The sequence below is a fragment of the Pygoscelis adeliae genome, unplaced genomic scaffold (assembly GCF_000699105.1).
Source record: "Pygoscelis adeliae isolate BGI_AS28 unplaced genomic scaffold, ASM69910v1 Scaffold58, whole genome shotgun sequence".
Taxonomy (NCBI): domain Eukaryota; kingdom Metazoa; phylum Chordata; class Aves; order Sphenisciformes; family Spheniscidae; genus Pygoscelis; species Pygoscelis adeliae.
In genome coordinates, this window is record NW_008825564.1 from 1969223 (window position 1) to 1988427 (window position 19205).

Sequence of the window (19205 nt, forward strand, 5' to 3'; positions counted from 1 at the left end):
GCTGCAGCCGTGGGGCTCCCACGCCGGGGTTTCACCGGGGCTCTGGTTCTGCCCGGGAGGAGCTGGGGGGGGGCGGGAGGCAGCTGCGGGCGTAAGGGCAGCAGCGGGAGCTGAGCACCTGTTCTCATCAGCTTTGAGCACGTTCGTCTGCAGCCGGCGAGGCTTGAAAAATCCTGATCTTTTCCTGCTTTGGCAGTCACAACAATGAAAGGTTTCTCTGTCTCTTTTTTTTTAATTCCCCCAGATAACGCAGAAACCAGTCGTTCCCCAGCCTGAAGCAAAAGCAGAGAGTAAAACATGTTTAAATGACGTTGCTTCAGAGGTGGAACAAGTCCAAACAGCTAAATCCCAGACACTGTGGATGCAAGGATGGCTATAAGGATACAATGTAGGCACTGGAGGGCCAAAGCTACCTCCCACCTCTGCCTCTGCCTTTTTGTATAACCCTGGGCAAGTCTCTTACCCCCCCCAGCCAGCCACAGGTACTTGTCTTTCCTTTCCACTCCTTGCCTGGCTCTTTCAGAAGTGGGCAGGCTGTTGACATGGGTTGCTAAAGGGCAGTGAGGAGCCTGTCTCATCTGGCATCCCTACGTGCTTCCTGGGCATAGTTAAAGGAGACTCATAAATGGTGTTATAAAAGGAAAAATAGAGAATATATTAAAATCAGTGATTCCCTGCCAAATCTTCAGACATCCCTGCAGATCAACGTGACCGCACAGGGATCAGGTCAGCTTTAGTATTTAATGCAGTTTTTGCAAACCACTTCTTTTCTGTGGGAGCCTGACCTATGACATTTTTAAAGACAATCTCGGAAAGCTTGCCTCAACTTTGATAAGCAGGATTTGCCTTGTGATAATGATAATATAATCCAGTGACTCTGAAGAAAAAAGAAAAAAAAAAAAAACGGTTAAAAGCTTCAATGTGAATACAAATCACTCCATATCTCCATTCTCTAAACCAAGCCATTGACTTCCAAATGCATTTTTCTTCTAGAAAAGAAAAAAAAAATTAAACCCAAAATGGAGGCAATAGCTGTTGCCTGAATTTTGCAGACCTGTTCCTGCTTATCATTCTCTCAAATGCTGGTTTTCTTTTTTTTTAATAGCAGATAAACAAAAATCATAGTGCAAAGTACCTTATCCATATGCCAATCCTACTGAAGTCTGCAGGATGTTTTTCTTAATGCTGTAAAAACTTGCTATAAAAAGACACTGTGCTATAGTGACTGCAGCTCCATTAAACCCTTTTTAACACACATATCACTTGGTTCCCAATGACACTTTGAAGTCCTTTAAAACTCTGCATATTGGCTCATGAGCGCTTGCTGCAAAAGCAGAGTGCTAATAATAGGCAAGAAAAATCTTCCTAGCAGAGAGGTCTTTGGAATGGTTTCCACTTTATATCTATAGCAAAATACAAATCTAAACAACGGCACTTATAAAGTATATCGATAGATCCCAAGCTGCTCCCAGGCATGTAAACCTGCAAAGCATACAGCTCTAGCCCATAATCGGCTGTGTTATTTTCTTTCATTTCAGGCTGTGGAAAGGTGAGATAACCCAGAATTGTGTGTAAGACAGAGCTGATTTTTGCTATACCTTATGCATTAGCCAAGCTCTTAAACCAATTAAAGAAAAACCCCAAAGCTTTTAAAATATGCAGTCTGGTCAGACAAATGAGGGATTTGCATGAGTAGATTTAGAGGCCAGCTGGGAAGGTGACACCCCCCCCCAGTGTTAAATCTTTCTCCTTCCCACTCAAATCAGATAGCAAGCCCTGCCTTTTGCCAAGTAGATTTTATATTACTTCCAGGTCCCTAAGACAGTAAGACCTAAAGCCGCCTTGGTACAGCAGCGAAGGAGCACATGACGTTGTCTCTTAATCTTAGAAAGTGCATGAATTATGTTAATGGGAGGTAAAAAACACATTAAGTCTGTCCCAAAGGAAGGGATTTGATCATAAATGCTTCCATGAGGCTTGTGTACAACATCTAAGCCAGGGAAGCAGACCTGGGACAAGGGTGACTCAGGAGGTGCTGCCTACCTAGAAATAAGAAGTGCGGCAGCAGGAGTGACAGGAGACCTGAGCTCTGCCCTCTGCAAAGCACCAGGGCACAGGGGTGGTGCCTGGGATGTCCCCAGCCCAAAACGGTCTGGCAGGGTCACCCTACAGCTTGCGAGCATCTTTGTCTCCCCAGCATTCTTGTTTTTTTCAATGTGTTTGCAACTTGGGCTTGCATCAGGTCCGGCCAGGAGGCAGGGGAGTGTAGCTCAGGTGGAGACCAGCTGCTCAGGGCTGAGCTGCAACGGGGCTCCTGGGCCCCTGGGCAGGGTGCCTGGTGGGGTCCCGGGTGGGGCTGGTCAGGGCTGTTATGGCCCATGGGTGCCCCAGGGCCCTGACACTTGCCTTGGGGGACCACGAGAGCCAGGTGGGTGGCAGGAATGAACTCCGCAGAGATGCTCCTGGAAACCCCACTAAGTACCTGCCTGCAGCATTACACACCTAAATGGAGTTGAGAATGCAATCAACATTTTGTCTCTCTCTGGACCTCCATGTGTCACTTCTGAAGAGGGGGTGAGGACTGTGTAGAGCCAGAGGTGCGGCGAGGACACCACCTCTCACAGGCAGGAAACCCTCAGTGCTCTGGCAATGACCCAGCTCCGCAGACACAGGGGTCATTGGCACACTGCTAGACGGAAGACGTGGGGTCAATTGTATTTTTTCAAGGCTGAAGTTGGACTAGTGATAATAAATACATAAATAAAAAAATGTGCACTTACACATCATATATACCTCCCCATACACACTGCTGCTTCCTACCAAGGAAATGGGGGGGCCTGCAGCTCCCCTCATTCAGCACACAGATGAGGAGGGATGTACGTTGTGTTCTCTGTAGGGTTTCGGTAAAATGCTGCTCTGAAGGAAAGTCCTGCAGCTCTCTGCAATTTGCTCTCAGGATGCCAGGACACACTGAAGAGCTTGCTCGTCTCACCCTGCTTGATGCAAGAGATTATTACATCCTTCCAGTTTATGTTTCTCGGGGAGTTTTACCACATGTGAGGGTCCACAGAGCTAAATGCCATTTATCGTATTCCCACATGCAGGTCAGTAGCAAGTGTGATGCGTGGGGGACACCACGTAAGAGGGGGCTTTGGTTGGGGGACACCAGAGAGGGCTGCAGGGGCTAATGGACGATGACATGCCCCACTCAGTAACTCCCAACTCAAGCTCTCCAGCCGCAACCTCAAGCCTCTCTCAATTTAGGCAGAGCTGAGAGAAACTTGCACACATGCGTGGCTGCCAAAAACCCGAGGCAAAGCAGACGAAGCCGAGCCGAACCTAACCTGAATTTCCATGAAGGCAGAGCAGATGGCGGCAGGGCACGTGCCTAGCTAGTGAAAAAATGCAATCCCCGCAGCTGGTCCCAAGAGGAGGAACGTGGTTGCTGGGGTTCGAAGGACCCACAACACTCCTCCATTTCTTGTACTTCCGTATAAGTTCCTGTCACCTAATGTACATTGGCTTGGGTGGTGGTGACAAATCAGCTAGGGGACAGGTAAGGTTTCAGCCTCCACCTTTGCTGCCCCTGATAGAGATGTAATGGAACCGAGTTAGGGTTTCTGATTTTCTGAATAAGGGCTTAAACACAATTTAAGAGTCAAAGGGGACACTTTCATGTGATTGCCACTAAAATGTGAAATGAGATGTGGGGATGGAGTTATTCTCAGCACTGCTTTCTATAATGGGTCCCTAAAGACCTGTTTATGTATATAGTAAATACATTCAAAAAAGCCCTCAAAAAGAAAAGAGAATAGAAAATACTTGCATAAAGCCCCAAAACAGGACACGTAAGCATCAACATGTCACCTGTCAGGATTAGGGACCACTTGGTTGAAAAAAGGAGACACTCCCTTGAAATACGGAATAGTCATCTTATGAAAGGAGATCAGCTGGCAGTGTATATTTATCTATCCTATTCTGTCCAAGTCACTGCACACATTACTACACTTTTTTTTTTTTTTACTATTTGGTTAGATTTGTTACTTTTTTTTTTAAGATATATGCAATTTTTTTCTCTTTGTCACATTCATGCACGCATTTTTATGATGATTAAATGTTATCTTGGAAGGCCTTCTCTCCCTCTCTCTCTTTCCTCTTTGACGTGTTGTTCAGTTCTTAAGGGAATAGACATAAGCCTTGTATTTTTGTGTCTGGAGAGGTAAAACCTGCAGGAAGAAGCCTTTAGATCAAAGATCCTCTCAGTCCCTTTTCTTCCTTTTATTTTTCAAAACGTCGTCCTTTGTGCCCTTTGACTCTGAAGTTCCCACTGGTTCATTGCATTGGTTATTTTTCATTACTGCTCTCCGAATTTCTCTGACTGTCATAATCATCTCTGCGGTTGGTGCATTATCACTGGCATGGAAGAACATTTCCAAAGCCCCATGTGGATTTGCTACTGCACCACAGCCAACTGAGTCATTCCCTCTGCCCCAGTTTCCTTATCAGTTGCTGCTTGCAGTTCAAGTTATGCATCTATTTCAGACTCTCTCCATCTCATTGTCATTCAAAGCTGCAGGGAAAGCATTTAAACCAATATTTTCCTACACTCATATCTGAAAATTTGTTCTAAGCTATTGCCAAGCTGTAGCTGAGATGATTATCCTTTATTCCGCAACCTTTAATGAAATTAACTGTCCCAGCTTGCAAAAGCTGTTGATATCTGTGCTCTTGGAAACATAAATCACTGACACGACTTACTTCAGTTTTGGGTATAACAAAATGTGGGAACAAGACTCTTCGGGCTTTCAAATAGGGAACCCGTGAAAAATACAGACGCATTATTGGCAGTGCAGTACATTTCCTTAGTTGATCGGTTTTAGTGCAGAAAAACAAACCTGGATGTTGTGTTCTTGCTATGGGCAGATGACACTACAAATTCAGAAGTAACCTTACCAACATCATAGATTTTGCAGTTTGAGTTGTGTGGACGCAATTGTGAGCCTTTTCAGATCTAAAGAATACCTAATTCTTGCTATTATCTAGACAAAAGAAACAACTCTGGTAATTAAGGAGCAAGAGGGTGTGGCAATATTACTGAGAAAGGACTAATTAGAAAGGCTTAGTAGGAGCCCTTAGATAACAGAGTCACTCTGAGCCAGCTGTAAATACAAGTCAGGAAGCCTGGGACGGACTCCGCGCTGCCCTGCGGTTTGGGTACTCTTTTAAATCTCGAAGAAGTAAGAGCCAAGCGTTACCAACTCAGCGTGATGGCGTTTTTCTCCCATTATTGCCTTGCCATAAATAGCTAGTAGCCTGCTAGGCAAGCCAAAATCCAGTCTACTGCATCGATCCCTGCAGAGCTATTGCTATTGCATCGGGTTTTTGTCAGAAATGCAACCCCCTATTAGGCTCCCGGTTTAGCGCTGATTGAAGCTATGGCGGGGGGGGGCGGAAGCTTGCCCAGATGCAGTCAGATTATAAGTGTTTACAAGGGGAGCACCACGACATCAAAAGGGAAGAAAAAAAAATGTTTGATTACGTTTGTTCCATTTGATCTTTCCTCCAGTAATGTAAATAAAAGAAATGCAGCTTGACAGCCTCTTGATCTCACCACAGAACATGTGCCAATAAAAGATAATTATTCCCAGTGTTTGGGTTAGGGAACAGTGGTAAATGTCATCGGAGGCATTTTTAGCACATACCAAAGTTCACAAGATTATTTGAACGTATTGTCTGAGGCTTGTACTGGGACTTCTATGCTCAGAAATGGGACCTATACAACATATGTACTGTTGATGGCACTTCACGGTTCAATAATAGGGTGGGGGATTTTTTTTTTTTCTCTTTTCAAAGAGATGTTTCACTGATTTGCTTCGATAATAAAAGACCTGCAGGTGAGCTGAACAGTTTCCATCAGCAAAATGGCCCTGCAGGGATAGCATCCATCATCCACAGATGAATATGCAAAGGCAGTGCAAGCTGATTTTTCAAATATTAATTAAGCGAATCACTGGTCAGCCAGCCATGTATAGAGTTTTCGTGCTCTATGGGGATGTCAGGCTGTATGAAAGTACTCAAAGCACTTGGAGGACTATATATCCACTAACTCAAAGAAGCAGAGGTTGAGGTTACAGTCAGTAAAGACTGCACTGACCTCACTGATAATCTGATCTTATACAGACAAGCCACACTCAGCCAAGATGTCAGTCCTTGACACTTGATCTTTCAGATCTATCACTGAAAATTCATGGAGGGCTTATTTGCACTTGCCTGTCTTTTCACTTGCAGCAGATTTTATGCTGATGTCTGACATCGATGGTTTAGTCTTGCGTATATATGAGAAGACGACACGGGCAGCTGGTTTTAATTACCACCGTTCATAGTCACCTCACCATAAAGCAGAAACGTGCCTCTCCAAAATGGCTCTGCATTCAGAAAACCTTTCTTCCTTCTTTCTGCTTCCTTACCCTGGCTGGGCATCTCCCAGATTTATCTCTTCCTGGCTTCACACTCAGTGCTCTGTTTTCTTTTTTTTTCTGGCTCATTCCAGAAATCAGGGCATTAGCGAAAATACTCGGTTAAACACAACAGCGCTTGTTCAGGCTCATTCTGAGGGATGTGGTAAGGTGAGCGGCTGGGGCTCGATGCAAATCTGACGAGTTAATTCATCCCAAAAGAGCCCTGGACCTGGAGAAGGCAGGCATGACTCCTGCCGTCACAAGGAATGGCCCTGTGAGAATCAAACCCAGCAGCACAAGGACCATCAAACTGTAAGCGAGGGAGGAAGCAGGCACCGCATCACATTTTTTCCCCACTGTAGCTGTCTCCTGAATGCGGGATATTTCCACCTGGTCTCTGGCCCCTCTGCACACATTGGAGTCATTAAATCATCCATCAAGACACCGTGCTTTGTGCGCGGTGGGATGGCTGCCTGCCTGCCTGACTCCCTCGCTCGTTATTGGCCTTCTGCGGTCCTTTTCGGCCAATTCAATGAAATATAAATAGCATTTCAGATAAATGTTCACTCTCTTATAATACCTTTTCGACAGCTTTCTGCTCTCACTCTGGATGCATAAAAAAGAGCTGTAATATCTTTCAGTGAGATACTGAATCTTTTTTGAACCCTGATATATGCTCAGTACAAGGTATATTAACTACGAGGGGTATAGGCATACGCATTAGCAAAGTCTAGCCAACTAAATTGTTCAGACAAAATGAGCAGGCAATCTTCTGCCTTGCAAATCAATCCGTCTGCCACGATAAAGTGCTCCAAGCCTGCTGATGCTGGACCCACCTCCTTTTTCTGCAAAGATACGTCCACAGCCACAAAAAAGTATGGTTCAGGCTTTCCTGACCCTTTTTTTCTTTTCTTTTCTTTTCTTTTTTTTTTTTTTAATAAAGCTGCTGGACACCGCAGCAGGGGTTCTCTTTTCTTTGCCTAAATAATGTAGGGTGAATGCAGTACAACCAGCCGATAAGTAGAGAGAGGAGGACTCCGGAATGTTAACCAGGGTTTTACTGAAGCGTGACACAGAAGTAGTACCTATCTCCCTCGTCTTCCTGGCTTAGAAAACAAATTAACACTGGAGTATTTGTGGATTTTGTCTCCCGGTTACTTGTTCGCCACCATTCATCATTTAAACTCAGGGTTTATGTATATTTAAAGCAACTGACATAAATTAACAACAAAGCTTGAGGGTGTTAAATAACCTCCAATAAAACTCCTTCCCCTCATTGAAGTAATTTCTCAAAATGAAAATACCTGAGTAAACATCTTGGTCTAACACTATGCCCAGAAGATAACAAAGTGGGGACTGAGCGACTTTCACCCTCCGAACTTCACCACGCAAAGGAAAAGGGAGCCTCTCCATCACTTCTGGAAGGATGAGTAAGTGGAAATGCATTTTGGGGGCTGAACAAAGCGGCTCTCTCAGTCTCACAAAAAGGTGGCAGACAGACACCCCAGCAGCAAGTCTGTCACTCTTCACTAAATTCCCATCACATAAAGCCAAGGAAGAAAACAGGTATGTTCTGGAGATCTCCGGGCCCTGAATTGAACACAAACCAGCAGCCGCTTCTAGCATCGATCAGATGCCAAGAAATGCTTTCCAGGAAGCAGAAATTATAATAATTATATAGCTGGGTATGCCCAAATCTATTCCATGCATATCGGAAACATCTCTATTCGCCGTCTATGGGTGCACTTCTTTCTGTGCGGTGGGGATGCTGCAGATTCCCAGGAGGGAGTCTGAATAATCCTGCCTCTGAGCGATACAGCGATAGTGGTGTTGGTAAAAGTCCAGATAGAAGATAATGTGCAAGGTGGGGAATTTCATTTTGTATTAGGAGCTGGGCAGGCAGTAAACCAAAGTTTCTTTTGGGCTGGGGCAGAGGTGGAGCGCAGCGTACAGGCAGGTGTCCCACCAGCGTGGCTGTGGTTAACACCGAGAGGGGTAAGCCTGGGAGCCCTAGCCACAATAAACAAAGTTATTTATGCAGCTATCCAGTGATCTGGGTATCTAGGTCTCACCGGTGTTTTTCTTCTACCCAAGCTTTTCCCCTTTTCACCCTCCATAGTCCTCTGTAGCCAAATTCCTGCCTTAATTGTCCTCTGGAAAGGAAGTCTCCTGCCCCAAAGCTCTGATGTGGAAACCATGAAAGTTGGTTAAGAAATTTTAATGATCCCATGTTGCAAGTTCATGGGCACTTAGTGATGAGGAAGTGAGAAGAGGTAGGAAAGATACAGAGTCATGTTCCTGCCCAGAAGTGACCACCTGCGCTTGGGTGTCTCAGTGTTGTGTTCTCTGATCCCCTCCTGACAGCCGGCTTTTGGCAAATGCTTAGCACTGACCTTCTGAAAGTCAAATCCCAGTGAAGCCTTTCAAGATGAGCAGCCAAAACAGAGACTAGGAACTATTGGATGCCGAATAGGTAAAAGAAAGTTGCCCCATTTTTTTTAGGATATACAAAGAAACTATTTCTTTTCCCTGAAGCTGGTGTCATTTCCAGTGCTTCAAAGCTAGAGAACACTTGCCCTAGATGTATTTGGTGCATCACACTATTTTAGGCAATAATTCGTGATGCAAAATTCATAATTCATGTGTCTACATAATTCCTTTGCTTTAATCTTACATCCAGCAGTTTCTTTTGATGACTAGCAAAAATAACTACAGTCACCACAGATGAAGGGAAGCGGTAACTTTTATCTAAAACTCTCTGCCTATATTTATCAGGCAACTACTTGTGTTTTCAGAGGGGTGACCCAATCCTGCTTGTGCCAAGAATGACAGCTGCTCCATGGGCTCCCAAGCCCCTACTTTGACTGTGCACAGCGCCTGGGAGGGCATCCGTGGTGCTCCCCTGCATCCCCAAGGAGGATCCACCTCACTAAAGGGCTCCCCTAGCCCAGTGGGCTTGTTTCCTGCAGAGGATGCTAAACATTTCTACCTGGGATGCAGGAGGGAGGATGCTCTGAACGCCAACAGCTTCTCCATGTTTAGCTGTAGCTCTCAGGAGAGCATCAGGAGACAAAGTCAGAGGTGTCATTCCCTTGCCCTAGAGGTGCGGGCTGTTTGGCATGTCTCCCACACACTGCTGCCGAGCCGCCGTTCAGGCTCCCTGAACGTGGTTTTCCCTCCACCCAGTGCAGCTGGCGAGCAAGCAGGCCATAGGAATGTGCGCTGATACGCCAGAAAAGCTTACCTGGTGGTGGGAGATTACGGTACCCAGATGAAAACGAATCATTCCCTTCCTCTCAGCAAGATACAGCAGAACACACTGTGAATACAGGCTGTCTGAAGTGCTGGTTTGGATTTGCAATAAGAAGGATAGCCAGCAAGATTTCCAGCTGTATCCCCCTCAAAAAATCTGGCAAATTTTAAAATATCGAATTGCTGGGATACCCCGACCCAAGACCTCAGTCACTAAAACTTGACGTGCTAATTGCCGCTGCTTATAAAGTAAATATGTTACGGATTCCTTCCATTCTCACCTTTACTTTGGACTTTGCTCCCCTTGGCATAGTGTGGTCACTCAGATGGTAACATTTGGTCTTCAGGACATGACTGGTGGGTCCTCAGCCTTTTCAGTAGTGCTGACTGCCTCTCCACTCTGACTGTCCGGGGGCACCCATGTTCAGAGCTTCCCCTCACATTGTAGCTCTCTCCTAAGGAATTTCTGAGAGAGAATAACCCCTCCCACAGAAGCCATTTACTATATTTGCACTAATGGTTCATTTTCCCTGTACACAGGTAGCTAAGGCTTTCATCATTTCTTAAAGCTGCTCGCTTTTGTTTGGGGCACTTGGGACATAGAATCATAGAATAATAGAATGGTTTGGGTTGGAAGGGACCTTAAAGATCATCTAGTCCAACCCCCCCCTGCCATGGCAGGGACACCTTCCTCTAGACCAGGTTGCTCAAAGTCCCATCCAAGCTGGTCTTTAACACTTCCGGGGATGGAGCATCCACAACTTCTCTGGGCAACCTGTTCCAGTGCCTCACCACCCTCATAGTGAAGAACGTCTGCCTTATAGCTAATCTAAATCTACCCTCTTTCAGTTTAAAGACATTATCCCTTGTCCTATCACTACATGCCCTTGTAAAAAGTCCCTCTCCAGCTCTCTTGTAGGCCCCCTTCAGGTACTGGAAGGCTGCAATAAGGTCTCCCTGGAGTCTTCTCTTCTCCAGACTGAACAACCCCAACTCTCTCAGCCTGTCTTCATAGGAGAGGTGCTCCAGCCCTCTGATCATCTTCGTGGCCCTCCTCTGGACTCGCTCCAATGGGTCCATGTCCTTCTTATGCTGGGGGCCCCAGAGCTAAATGCATTACTCCAGGTGGGGTCTCACGAGAGCAGAGTAGAGGGGCAGCACCACCTCCCTCAACCTGCTGGTCACACTTCTTTTGATGCAGCCTAGGATATGGTTGGCTTTCTGGGATGCAAGCACACATTGCCGGCTCATGTTGAGCTTCTCATCAACCAACACCCCCAAGTCCTTCTCCTCAGGGCTGCTCTCAACTGCCGTAACATAAATATGTCCTTTCAGCATTTTTAGAGATGGGCAGTGAGACAGGCAGAATTACTGTCTGTTTTTGCCGAAGGAAGACTCCACACATACGCATGCGTGTGCATACGCCGGACACATCCTGGGAGAAAAGACTCCTATCTAGAAAGACATTTCTTCTGTCACATTTACAGGGAAAGAAAAGAATAAAAGCAAATTCTTCTTCCTCTTGACTAAAGAAAAAAGGTGTTGTCTGTTAGTTTATCTATCTGCAATAGTTAATTCAAGGCCTTTCATGACTTTTTTTTGGCATCTCCGCAATACAAGGGGAAGGAAAGATTCAATATTTATTCAAAAGAACAATTAATCTTGAAACGCATTATTGTGCATTTCAAGGAGCAAGTCTTCAATTTGAGGGGTTTGACAGGATTGGTCTCCCTCAATTTTAGAAGTTAATTTTGGTGCTAAGAAGTAAATGTCATTTTCATGGCTGTTTGTACTTCTATCTATCTCACACACTAGATAGATAGACAAATATAAATAAATGTGTTTGTTTACTTCAGGCACTGTCCTGAGGGATGCAAGGGGCACTATGCTATCCATCCCAGAGCACAGCAGTCATGGCAGAGGTGTGTGTCTCTGGGTCAGGGCATCGGGCAGTGTGGGACCAGCTCTTCCAGCAAATGCCTTTGCCAAAGTTTGCTGGGCTTGCTCATGAGCTGCCTGGGCAGGATCGTGCCCCAGGATGGAAGAGGCAGCATGTGGCCACCCCTCCAGGGAAGCTGTGCATGCAGGGGTGGAGGGACCCTGCCTGGACGTGGGCTCATCCCCACCGGCAGTGGAGAGGTTAAGCAGCAGAACAAGCCCGGGAGCTGCAATTGCAGCAGGACAAGGGCTTATTGTTACTGTTCATTTTAAAATATTGCCTGATTGTTTGGGTACTTTATTTCTTTGGTGATTCAGCCGCGAGTGGGAAAGGTGCCGTGACCCATTGAATGGCCTATCCATCACGCCTACTGGTCTCGCCATCCGGGGAGGGCAGGGACTGCCGAACCTCGGCTGCTGGCCCCACTTGTGTTTCCACTGCTCGGCCCCTCAGCTTCCCAGGTGTAACCCAGCACCGTGGCACTGCCTGAAAGAGAGGAACGAGACCACAGTGTCAGCTCCCATCCACGTAGCGGGCATGCACACACTTGCTAGGGCTGTCCCCGGGACGAGTTGTTTCCTGTGTTAGAAGCAGGCTGGCCACTGCAGCGGATCTGGGGACAGGGCACACCGAGCCGAAAGAGCAGTTGGCGGGGACCAGCTCAAGCCTTTGCCGAAAGGCCACATCTCTGCCTCCCCTGGCGAGAAGGACGATTCCTCCTTTGCATCCTCGAGCAGTGAAATCCCCTGCTCCTCCTGACATCGTTTTCTCCCATCTTCTTCCAGATCGTGCTGTCGTCCATGGACGAAACCAAGCGCGCAGCCGTCCCTAGAAGGTGAATTTTGGCCGAGCTGAATCTGCAGCACCGATGAGCAACAATGCCATGTATTAGCTGCACTGGGGAAAAACCGGCAGAGGTTTCCCAAATACCCTTGCTGCTTAGGTTGCAGCATAAGATCCAGCAATTGCCCTCTGCTGGGGATTTGGAAAGCTGTGCGCCTCGCCAAAGTCAGCTCACGCCCTGCAGGATCAGGCCCTAGACTGCATATAAATCAGTTACAGGTGCTTGAACTAAGAGAATTAATTAATAAGAGCTTCCCATCCCCTGGAGGTTCAGACCACAATGAGGCAGGTAGGGTACAGGCCAACACGAAACACTATTAATCCTGCGTTTGTCCCAAGCGTGACGGGCTGCTGCGAGCTATTCTTTGTGCTCATACCAGGGGGAATCGCCGGGACAGAACAGATCTTATTCTCTCTGTTTGCGGGGAACGGCTCATGCAAGACATTAAATTTCCTGATGCCATCACTAAATCCCAAGATTCTCCTCATGAGTTATTCAGCACCTGTCACTCCAGTCTTGCACACCTGTTTTATCATCCTCACATCTACCTCTGTCTTTCAGAGATGAATATTTATCTTCATTGCAACAGTAGAATCAAATCCTCTGTTACTTTACTAATGCAGATCCTTTCTTGAAGATAAGCATACCTATCTCCCAAAAAGATTAACTTCTGTTTTTCATTCCAGGATATTTCAGGAGTAAATTACAGCCTGGCTCAAATCCTCACCACAGCAGTAAGGGAAACAACATTTAACGTCTTCAGCTGGGATGTGCGCATCCGGATACATCCTAGACCAAATGATACCCGGTGCTACGCTTCTGGCTCGTGTTAGAAAATGCCGCCATAGGTTACGGGTTACCTTTGCATTTACTGTTCAGGGTGTGCTGGAAGAAGACACGATACATTACCAGACTGGCTAGGAGACAGGGATGGTTGCCCACAGGAGCCTGCATCAGCAGGCTTCAGAAGCTGGGAAAGTGTGAAGAAGGCTGATGGAAATGGGCCTTCACTAACATGTTCAAGAGCCTGGAAAATGCCTTTTTAATGCGCTAATGTGTCAGCAAGAGAATTACGAGTCCATTATCAAATGGGGAGCACCTATGAGTTCTCATCTCGCCGTACCGTAATTTTTTTCTTTTCCAATACATGGTATAAAATCATGCTCCAACAGCATCTTGGGTGCCTGATATGCCATTAGAAAGACAAGACAGTCTCAGCAGCACTAAGGTACTAATTTCCATCAGGAACTTGGCCAACCAGGCAGTTATAGACACGCCTTCCCTCCCTTTACAGCATGTGAAGCGCAGCTTCAGCCCCATCCAGCAATGCCGGGGCCCGAAGGAGCCACCTTTGTGCTCCTGGACCCAGCACGGGGTGTGCAGGGCTCACACACCGCGGGGATGCTGACAGCAGCAGGAACCGCTTGCTCCCCGCAAGATGACTTTCCTAGACAGCAGCCCCACTCAGCAGCATGAGCGGGGAGCCAGCGGGTGCCTGGGGATGGCTCCAACAAGGCAAAGCCACTTTTTTCGGCTCTCATGGAGGAATTAGTGCACTGGGCAGACGGTGCAGAGCCACTCAAACTGCCTCCTCCAGAGCGCCCCTCCAGCAAGGCACTGTGCTAAATCATCTGTCAGTGCCTCTGCTTGGGGGGGAGATCAGTTTTAAAAGGCCCTGCAGTGCTGCTGTACTGGTACCCCGCTCAGTCCCTGCAGAACTCAGCATCAAGGGTCTATCAAGCCTCATCAAAATGGGACAAGAAAGCAATTCCCCCACTACACCTCCTGCCTGCTTGACAGGCTTGCTCCTCCTTGTATTATACCTCTGGGAAACTACACTGTGGAAAGCACTAGAAAATTGCAGGCAGCAATTCTGTGCTGGCAAGGACTCACCTGGCACGGCAGGCGCTTGATGCCCATCCTGGGGGAGACGGGACACCTTTCAGGGCCATCGAGTGCGAGTTAGTGCTCAGGTCCAGGCTGACCACAGCGCTGCTGCCGGCTGTGTTTAATTTCTTTGCTCTGCATGAACATGAACATCCACAACACTTTCTTTTTTTTCCAGCCAGGGTGATCTGAATGAATATTTGCCACTCACTCAACTAAGTAGCTTAAATCAGGAACCTGTCTTCAGAAGCCCATTGCTGAGAAACCTCCTGAAGTCGGGGAACTTAAAAGTGACTCGGGTTTGATTAAAACCAAACCAAACCAATGAAGGCAATTGATGCTTGCTTTCCTTTTTCTTTTTCCCCACGAGCACAGTTTCGACTCATGGCTGCAGCCAGTCCTTCGTATGCAGCAAAAGCTGGGGGCTTGGATTGCTTTTTCCATCAAATCAGCTTGTCAGAAGTATATTTGGGCGAAAATACTGCAATTCATTTTGCATGAGTTACTGTTGATGGACTTGTTACGTGTACCTTTTTACTGCAAGTCAGTTACACAGGCAGGCAGGATGGTTTTCCTCAGGCGATGTAGGTTTGGTGATGGAGGTTCTGGGCCAGAATTTCTGATCGGTGGGAGGGTATCCAGACTGCTGCAATTTAGCTTCTTTTTGGGGTGGGATGGGGGGGAGGGGGAAGCCACACAATTTCTAATAGAAAGTGAAAAATTAAAAAAAAAAAATCACATTTTCTTTCAGCTACAACTTTCTATGGCACTTTAAATCTTAGAACTAAAAAGAAGCCCTGAAACACTAAGTCTTTACAGAAGGAGAACCGTGACCCATGGCAGTCCAAAAGCTGTCCGAGCAGCAAGTTTCAGCCGTTTTAGTTTCTCGGTTTCCCTTCCCAAATCAATGATTCAGCTAAATTGACAGATTTTGCGTGTGTGTTAAGTTTCCTTCAGTGGCATTTTCCGACAGGAGATCGTTCCACCGCCCCTTTCCTGGGCAGCTCAGCATCACAGCAGTGCTCCTCTCCCTGCGCTGCTTCTTGCAGTGGATTCAAGGTGATGAAAAACGCAGTGATGGCACACACCCATGCCAACGGGGCACCTCCACAAGGCATAATAGCCATCATTAAAAATAATAATAAAAATCTAAATTCAAGGCTGCTTAGAAAGGCTGCTTTGTCTTCTGCAATACTTTTTTTCTGGTTCCCCACTGTCCCGCACGCGCAGCTCAGCAATTTGGTGCTGTCGCCTGCTCTTAGGCGTTACCCTCACTTCATTTTTGTGTCTGAGCATGGCTCCAGCTCTAAGGTATTTTTGACGGTGAGGTTAGTCTCTCATTCATGTTGCCCCAACCTCCTCTCCCCACATCCCCTCCCACGCAGCCCCGCTAGCCTGCCAGCCTCCGGCAGGGTGCTCCCAGCTCTGATTTCCTCCATCCCCTCTCATCTCGATGCTGCCCGCTGGAGCATCCGACACTGCCAAGCTGTAAACGTGCTAGTTTCAGACTGGTTTTCTGGGGAAATGGATCTGAGGCACTGTGTGTGCGTGCCTGTGTTTGTGTGCGTGCATCCACCTGTGAGCTGTCAGATTTGATGAGAAGTTGGAGGCTCAGAAATGCTAAGCTCTTACAGGTTTTATGAAGATCACTGTGGAGGACTCTGTAAATGTCCTCATTGAAGGAAAAGCTTGGGCTGAAAACAACCGTATCGAATGCTGGAGAAGCCATCCACAAGCCAGCCCATTTTAATGCCTCAACCTCAGTTTTCAACGGGCCTTGAACTGTACTGGAAACGAGAGAACCAAGCGTGTGAGACGGATGTTTATGTGAAAGCCGGCTTGGTTGGGGTGCACTTTGATTATTTGGCATAGATGAAATGGTGGATAGGTGTAAAGTATCACTGCACCCACCCTGGGCTGTGGACAGAAAGGGGAAACCCAGGGCTTTGAGAAAGGTCAGAGACTGACAGAGGGTATCGTGAGTCAAGCAATATGTGCAGAGGGACCAGCGCGGGTGAAAAACAGCCGAAATAATCCTACTGGCGCTCTTTAAATGTCATATTCCTGGCAGAGAAACCTTTCACATGTTTCCCTGCTCGCATCTCCAAGCTTTTCAAATACAGCAGCCTTCTGCTGCTTGTGGGGGGAGGGGGGAGCTGTGCTCTGGGAAAACCCTGTGGATGAGCCATTTTCCTCTGGGAAAGATGCAAGCAGTTCGCAGCTTTGCACAACGTACCGTGCCCGCATCCTTGGTGTCCTCATTTTAAGCATTCACGGAAAACTTATTTTTCTGAAGCCTGGCAGATTCCTACATTACTGTTCTGACTTCTTCAAAAACTACCCCGACACAACAAACTCCCTGCTAATTGGCAGGGAATGAAGTCCCGCAGGCTCAGCCTCCCACCTGCGTGTGGCCTGCTGGTGGGAGAGCAAAGGTCTCCGGGGTGCCTCTGCCCCTTGGGGGAGGTCGGTGCGCAGGGGATATTAAATCTGAAGCATTTCAAGACAAACTGAGACCATACAGACACACCTCATAAAAAAATTCTGCCTCTTATTAAGGAAAAGACAGCCAGCCTCCCTCCCCCTCACGACAACTCAGACGAGTCCCAAGACATAATCAGTTTAGGCTGAACACCATGTTGCCTACAAGATTAAAATTAGACTCATGAGGTTTCATCAAGGGAGAGTTTAACTGCGGTGCTCAATCAGGCTGCAAAATCCTCTAATGACAATTGAAATAAAGTCATTCAAGACACATCCTTAAGTGTCACAGGAAAGAAAGCCTGCCCTTGGCTGCATCTCTTGGCAAAATTGTATTAGGTGTCGCTTTTCCCTCCCACCCTCTACGTGCACTGCTGTCTTGTGGCCATATCCTCCCTGGGATGAAACTCAAGGCCAGCGTCCTGCTTGGGACAGGCAGCACCGGGTCTCCCAGCTTCGTGACTGTCCCATAGGTCGCATCTTATAGGAAATGGTCTATAAACAAGAGGCAAATAGGATGAGAGAGGGTTTGGGCGAGGCTCCCAACATGAGGAGGCTTGTTTGGCTCTTCCAAGACAGTATAAAACCACAACAGCTACTGATCTCTGCATAACACCTCCAGCGAGGTGGCTATGGAAAAGCTGAGAAATTCTCTGTTGAAAAAACACATCAGTTCAGAAAACTCTTCTATTTCCAATAGCAATCTCCCCATTTGGAGAAGAACGGCTCATGAAATGTTTCCTTTGCCCTACGTGTGTCCCTGCAAGCTAAGCATCATCAGACCAGCTCTGCTCTTCAGAGACCTTCAAGGTCTCCCAGCTAGAAGTGAAAATAAAATGTAAATATATGCTACTAAACGAGTTTGAAACTGTCTCTAGTTCTTTTAACCTTGCCCTCGGGAGGCTGCCGCAGGACGGCGCTCCCTGAATCAGCACTTTGAAATCACCTTGCTATAAAAATTCATGGCTCTTCCAACATCCATTTTACACCTGGTCGTGCCCTAACAAACTGGTGCTTTTGACGCCACTCCCCTCTAACGTTTCAGCCTGATTTAATACAGAAAGGGGTTCCCTTTTCAATACTTTTACCTCTGTGTAAGTCCCAGAGATGCATGAAGCAGCTGGAGTGACGTTGAACAATCAGGCAGCATCTTGTTCAACCTCCTGAAGTAACCAGTGGTACCCAATCCAATTACACGTCACACAGAAAAGTCATTACTTGCATCGCCTCCAAGCATGTAGCGAAAACTCAGTAAAATTGCCTTTCTGCTCACACAGGCCCTGATCCAGCCAGCTCCATGGGCACCCACCTAAATTCAGGTGCCTGTTTATCAAACTGAAATCAAACCTCTTTTGCTGCATGGGTAAGTGCTTTGTTAATCAGGGAACTTGTGTAAGCCATGTGGATGCTTAATATTCAAATATAATTATCTAGCAAGGGAGGGAGCACTGAGCGAGTCTCGTCCTGATTTAGCAAGCTCCGGGGAAAGCAATGACAGCTCAGCGAGCGGTAGGTGACAAAAACTCCATCCTACGAATGTCTTCCAGAGTTTGCAGGGATTTTACCCTCAGCAGCATGCAGAGGTTGTAGGAAATCCTTTCCACTTGCAGCTCCTTGACGCTGCTGTAAGGGGAAGGGCTCTTTTCTTTATGTCAGATGCTTAGTATTCCAGGCTTGTTTCTGGCAGCTAAGATATCCCGAGGTCAGTAAGGGCTAGATTCAAGGGCTAGATTTTTTAACTCTCAAGAAGAATGAAACAAGAAGGGGGTAAAATCTCACATTCATCTTATTATGCTTCTTAGATGAACGACTTTCACATGACAATGAAGCTAATGGCATTTACTTGTCAGTGCAGCAACAGCAACAGAAGAGAGAAAGGGGATATGGCAGTACAAGAGCGTTCTCCTACTCCCAACATCTTCCATCGCTGGTTATTGCTCAGGATTAACAGCTTGCACCGCTGTAGAGCTGGATGCATCAGAGCCACCTCTGATCATTGCAGTCCAGTGCAATGACAAGTAAGCAAAAAGCAGACTGGCGTTCAGGGGCATGCCCATGCCCCTCTCTCCCCGTCTCCCCCTGCTAGGACGGGGTTTTGCTTCTCCTCCCTTTCATCCCTCCCTCTTTTAAGAGCTGTTCAGTGGCCAGAGCCTGTGTGATCGCAGCTGGTGGGCTACAGGGCTGCTGCGGGCATGCAGGGCTCCCGTGCCGGTCAGCCGTCTGCCAGAGAAGACAGGGATTTGTTCCGCGCAGCAGATCCCACCAGGTTTCCATACAAGCCTTCACATTCCTGTACACATGTGACATGTCTGCATTACTGGGGACTACTAATGGGAGGAGAAAC